This window comes from Mauremys reevesii, linkage group 11 (genome assembly GCF_016161935.1).
Source record: "Mauremys reevesii isolate NIE-2019 linkage group 11, ASM1616193v1, whole genome shotgun sequence".
Lineage (NCBI taxonomy): Eukaryota > Metazoa > Chordata > Testudines > Geoemydidae > Mauremys > Mauremys reevesii.
Window position 1 is genome coordinate 4,003,506 of NC_052633.1, and position 6,331 is coordinate 4,009,836.

Here is a 6,331-nt window from a genome sequence, read left to right on the forward strand (position 1 = left end):
AGTTATGCCCACTGGGCACTGCAAGCTTATATGAGTTTGTCAGTTTAACAAAGAAATTGATATGTACCAGGCTTGTTATCCCATGGGGAGTCTGACATGCTTCAAACCAAACACACTGCTTCAGGTAGAATTAAATGGATTTATTAACGACAAAGATAGATTTTACGTGATTATAAGTCAAAAAGTAAGTCAGATTTGGTCAAATGAAATAAAAGCAAAACACATTCTAAGCTGATCTTAACACTTTCAGTGCTCTTACAAACTTGGATGCTTCTCACCGCAGGCTGGCTGGTTGCCCTTCAGCCAGGCTCTCCCCTTTGATCAGCGCTTCAATCCCTTGGTGGTGATGTCTGTAGATGGAGGTAGAAGACAGAGGAAGAGCATGGGAAAAATCTCCCATTTATCGTGTTCTTTCTTCCCTCTTGACTTTGCCCTCTCCCTTCAGAGTCAGGTGAGCATTACCTCATCACAGTCCCAAACTGACCAAAGGACGGGGCGTGACTCACTCGAGAGTCCAACAGATCCTTTTGTTACTGTCTACGCCAGCACCCTTTGTTCCTGTGAGGCTGGGCTGGGTTTGTCCCATACGTGCCTTGATGAGGTGTGAACTGCCCTTCTGCTCTTAGAAAGTTTTTGCTTGGGCTTATTTTAAGCCATGAAGGCACATTTTTAGCCTAATAACTATATACATGAAATTACAACCTATAACATCACCATAACAATGCTCAGTACATCATGAGCCTTCCAAAGACACCCAACATGACAAACTTTGCATTAGATACCACACAATCGTATAAGGATGAACATGGGGGTGTAGGGTGCTCCCACAAACTACAGAATGTCACACCCTGACAGGAACTTTTTCCTAATGTGTAACCTAAATCTCCCTGGCTGTGATTTTAAGCCCATTAATTCTTGACCTTCTCTTCAGGCGATAAGGAGAACAATTGATTACCTTCCTCTTTGTAACAACCTTCATACTTGAATGTAGTATTGTAGCTGTGTCAGTCCCAGGATAGTAAAGAGAGAAGGTGGGTGAGGTGATATCTTACTGGGCCAACTTCTGTTGGTGAGACAAACAAGTTTCAAGCTTACGCACAGCTCTTCTTCAGGTCATACGTGAAGTCTGTTGTTGTCATATCTAACCCTCAGTCGTCTTTTCCCCAGACTAAACAAACCCAGGTTTTTCAACCTTCCTTGTAGTTCATGTTTTCTAGACCTTCAATCATTTTTATAGCGCTCCACTGGACTTTCTCCAGTTTATTCCCATCTTTCCTAAAGTGTGATGCCCAGAATTGGACACACTACTCCAGTTGAGGCCTTAACAGCGCTGAGTAGAGAGGAAGAATTACTTCTCATGTCTTGCTTACAACACTCCTGCTAATAAGTCTCAGAATTTTGTGCGCTTTTTTTTGCAACAATATTGCATTTTTGACTCGTATCTAGTTTGTGATCCACTATACTGCCCACATCCTTTTCTGCAATACTCTTTCCTGGATACTCCTTTCCCATTTTGTATTTGTGCAATTAATCATTCCTTCTTAAAATGTAGTACTTTGCATTTGTCCTAATTTCATTTCATCCTATTTATGTCAGACCATTTTTCCAGTTTGTCAAGATTATCTTGAATTCTAATCTTGTCCTCTAAAGCTCTTGCAACCCCTCCCAGCTTAGTATTGTCCATAAATTTTGTAAGTGTACTTTCTGTGCCATTATCCAAATTATCTATGAAAATATTTTGAATAAACTGGACCCAGGATAGATCCCTGCAGAACCCTATTTGCTATGACTTTTCAGCTTGACCATGAACCATTGTTTACTACTATGGTTTTTCAACCAGCTGTGCATCCACCTTATGGTAGATTCACCTAGGCTACATTTCCCGGGTTTGCTTATGAGAAGGTCATGTGAGACAATATCAAAAACCTTATTAAATTAGAGAGACATCCCACCTGGTGCTTTCTCTCCAAGCCTCAAGGCTTGTTACCCTGTTAAAAAAAACAAACAAAAAACTATTAGGGTGATTTGACATAATTTGTTTATTACTTATATTCTTCTATGTGTTTGCAAATTAATTTGTTTGTTTGCTCCATTATCTTTCCCAGCACCAAAGTTAAGCTGACTTAATTCGCAGGGTTTTCCTTATCCCCCTTTTTATAGATAGGCACTATATTTGCCTTCTTCCAGTCCTCTGGGTTCCCTACTGTCCTCCATGGGTTCTCAAAGATAATCACTAGTGGCTCACAGATCTCTTCAGCCAATTCCTTAAGTATTCTAAGATGTATTTCATCAGCCCCTTGAAGACCTCTAACGTGTCAAAAAAATTCTTAACTTGTTCTTTCTCCATATTAGTTTCAGATCCTACCCCATTTACATTGATGTTTGCTATGTTAGTCATCTGAGCACTGCTAACCTTTTTGGTAAAAACTGAAACATTTCTGCCATTGCTGTGTTTTCTGTCTCCTCATTGACTCTCCTCTGTCCTTGGTCTTCCTCTTACTTCTAATGTATTTGTAAAATGTTACCCTTTATGTCCCTAACTAATTTAATCTCATTTTGGGCTTGGCTACACTTGCAAGTTGCAGCGCTGGTAGAGGCTTTCCAGCGCTGCAATTACACCCTGTCCACACTTGCAGGGCACAACCAGCGCTGCAACTCCCTGGCTGCAGCGCTGGCCGTACACCCAGGTCTGCTTGGGGTATAAGGGTTGCAGCGCTGGTTCTGCAGCGCTGGTCATCAAGTGTGGACACTCACCAGCGCTGTTATTGGCCTCCAGGGTATAAGGAGTATCCCAGAATGCTTTTAACTAAATTATTCCCTTGTTTTGTTATGCAGCCTCTCTTTGTTTTGTTGTCAATTCGGAGCTCCGGGCTCCGTGCACGGCACAGGGAGCTGCTTCAAACATAGCTCCTGTTTGCTGTCATTAATCTGTAACTACTGTCAACAATGAAATGAGATAACCCCTGCAGGGGTTGAGTGTTTGCTTTGCTTGAGAGAAACGGGGGGAGGGGGCAGAGGGGGGAAAGAGTATGTTGGATGCAGGTTGTTTGCAGTTAACAGTAAGGGGGTGGGAAAATTTTCTGATTTTGCCCAGTGTCGGTTCCCAACATCCACTCTCTCTCTCCCCCCCCGGTCCCTGTCACACTGCCCCACACCCCCCTCTTTTGAAAAGCACGTTGCTGCCACTTGAATGCTGGGATAGCTGCCCATAATTCATCACTCCCAACAGCGCTGCAAATGCTACAAATGTGGCCACACTGCAGCGCTGGTAGCTGTGAGTGTGGCCACACACCAGCGCTGGCCCTGCACAGCTGGACGACCAGCGCTGCAACTACCAGCGCTGCAGATTTGTAAGTGTAGCCATACCCTTTGTGCCTTGGCCTGTCTAGTTTTGCTCCTACATGTTTGTGTAGGGTTTTTTAAATATTCATCATTCATAATTGACCTAGTTTCCACTTCTTGCCTGATTCTTTTTAAAGTTTCAGGTCACTGAAGATCTTCTAATTAAGCCAGGCTGGTCTCTTACCATACTTCCTATCTTTCCTACACATTTGGGATAGTTTTGCTCTTGTGCCCTTAATAATGGGTCTTTAAAAAACTGCAAACTCTCCTGAACTCCTTTTTCCCCTAGGCCTGGTCTACACTACACGGTTAGGTCGATGCAAAGCAGCTTACATTGACTTAGATGTGGATGTGCCTTCATTCACCTTCATAAAGAACTCCATATTGGGACCTTCCTATACTCCCTCCCCCCACCCCACCCCCCCAAAAAATTCCATATGGCCTCAAGGATGGGTGCAATACACTGTACCACTCCATCTGTGAGGACATTAAAGACAATCATAGCTTCACATACACGGTTGGTATGTGTGTCCTGGAATGGAATGTTCTTTCCCCTTTGTAAGTTCTGTTTCCTTAACTTATTAAGTTTTAAATGTTTTTTAATTGCCTGGTTTATGTTACAGAATAAAATTCTATTTTTTGGAACAAAATTAGTCTTTATTAGTTCACAGCATATGCTGTTTGTTGCTGAGCAGATCTGACCACCAATTTCCTGTTACTTCACTTTGTCACAGACCCCATAACATCATTCATAGACAATATTAACAGGTGCATTGACAGCGTTAACTTCCTGCGTGCGGGGCATTCACTACAAGATTCATACTGGGCTGCAAAAGAGCAATGCCAGGTGGAGCACACTACAGCAACAGACACTACTCTGGCTCACTATTAAAATGGTCTTTCAAAGCCTCCCTAAGCTGTATAGCTCTGTATTGAGCTCTGGTGTCTTTGCATTGGAGGACTGGTGTGAGTGTGGCACACAAATCCAGAAATGTGGCCTTGTGCATCCGAAAGTTCCGCAGCCACTGCTCATCATCCCAAACCTGCATGACAATGCAGACCTACCAATCAGTGCTTGCTTCTCAGGCCCAGAACCAGCACTCCACCACCTCCAGCTGGTCCCTGAATACTGCCAAGAACCTTGAATTGTTTCTTTCTATGTCCCACAGCAATCTAGCCTCCTAGGAATCGTCATGTTCCCTGCGGCTCCACAAATACTGCAGGATCACGTGCCCTGTGCTTGCAGTGTTCTTGACAATAGGGCAGAGCTATGCAGGCTCCAGGCTTCTGTCAGAGATGATGGACAATGAGGAGGGATGCATGGGTTTGTGTGGATTTTGAAAAGAAGGTGCAAAATACTATGGGATGCAGATGAAATGATAGGATGGAGAATACCGCATTATGGGAAGTTGAACTCGTTCTCCCAGTCACTCCTGCACCACTCATTTTGGTCCCGTCAGGCATTGCAAAGACTTCCCAAAATGCTCTTAACTGGGTGGTAGCAAGTTGTACAGTGGGATACCTACCCACAGTACACTGCACTCTGCATCGATACAAGCACTCCTACCACCAGGAGCGAAGTGTAGACCCACACAAGTGATGTAATAACTGCAGCGGCTGGATGCTGATGTAACCTAGATCAATATAATTTTGTAGTGTAGACATGGCCTTATTAGACTTGCTTCCCATGGGATCTTACCTACCAATTCTGGGTTAGTTAAAGACTGCCTTCTTGAATTGTCTTTATTCTGCTGTTTTCCCTCCTACCATTCCTTAGAATCATGAGCTCTTACTATTTCATGATCACTTTCACCCAAGCTGCCTTCCACATTCAAATTCTCAACCAATTCCACCCTGTTTCTCAGAATAAAATCTAGAACCAGCCTCTCCCCTAGTTGCTTTCTCCACCTTCTGTAATTAAAGGTTGTCTCCAATTCATTCCAAGAACTTGCTGGGTAATCTGTGCCCTGCTGTATTATACTCCCAACAGATGTCTGGGTAGTTGAAGTCCCCCATCACCATCAAGTCTGAGCTTTTCATGATTGTTAGTTGTTGAAAAATAACCTCATACGTCTCCTCTCCCTAGTTAGATGGTCTACAGCAGTGGTTCTCAACCAGGGGTACACAGAGGTCTTCCAGGGGGTACGTCAACTCATCTAGAGAGTTTTATAGTTTTACAACAGGCTACATAAAAAGCACCAGCAAAGTCAGTACAGACTAAAATTTCATACAGACAATGACTTGTTTATACTGCTCTGTATATTATACACTGAAATGTAAGTGCAATATTTATATTCTAATTGATTTATAAATATTGTAAAAATGAGACAGCAATTTTTCAGTAAGAGTGTGCTGTGACATTTTTGTATTTTTACGTCTGATTTTGTAAGCAAGTAGTTTTTGAGTGAGGTGAATCTTGGGGTATGCAAGACAAATCAGTCTCCTGAAAGTAGTCTGGAACAGCTGAGAACCACTGGTCTACAGTAGACCTCTACCATGACATCACCCTTGTTTTTTATCCCGTTTATCCTTACCCAGGGGCTTTCAACAGGTCTGCCTCTCACTGCTATATCTACCTTAGTGCAAGTGTGTACATCTTTGATATACAAGGCAACGCTTCCACCCTTTCTTCCCTGCCTATCCTTCCTGAACCAGCTGTACCCTTCTATATCAATATTCCAGTTGTGTATTAGCCCACCAGGTCTCTGTGATGCCGATTATGTTGTTATAGTGACTGTTCACTAGCATTTCTAGTTCTAGTAAATATTTTACAAGGCACACCAAGAACATAATGAGTTTAAGAAGATAACATAAGAATGGCCGTACTGGGTCAGACCAAAGGTTCATCCAGGCCAGTATCCTGTCTACCGACAGTGGCCAATGCCAGGTGCCCCAGAGAGAGTGAACCTAACAGGTAATGATTAAGGGATCTCTCTCCTGCCATCCATCTCCACCCTCTGACAAACAGAGGCTAGGGACACCATTCCTT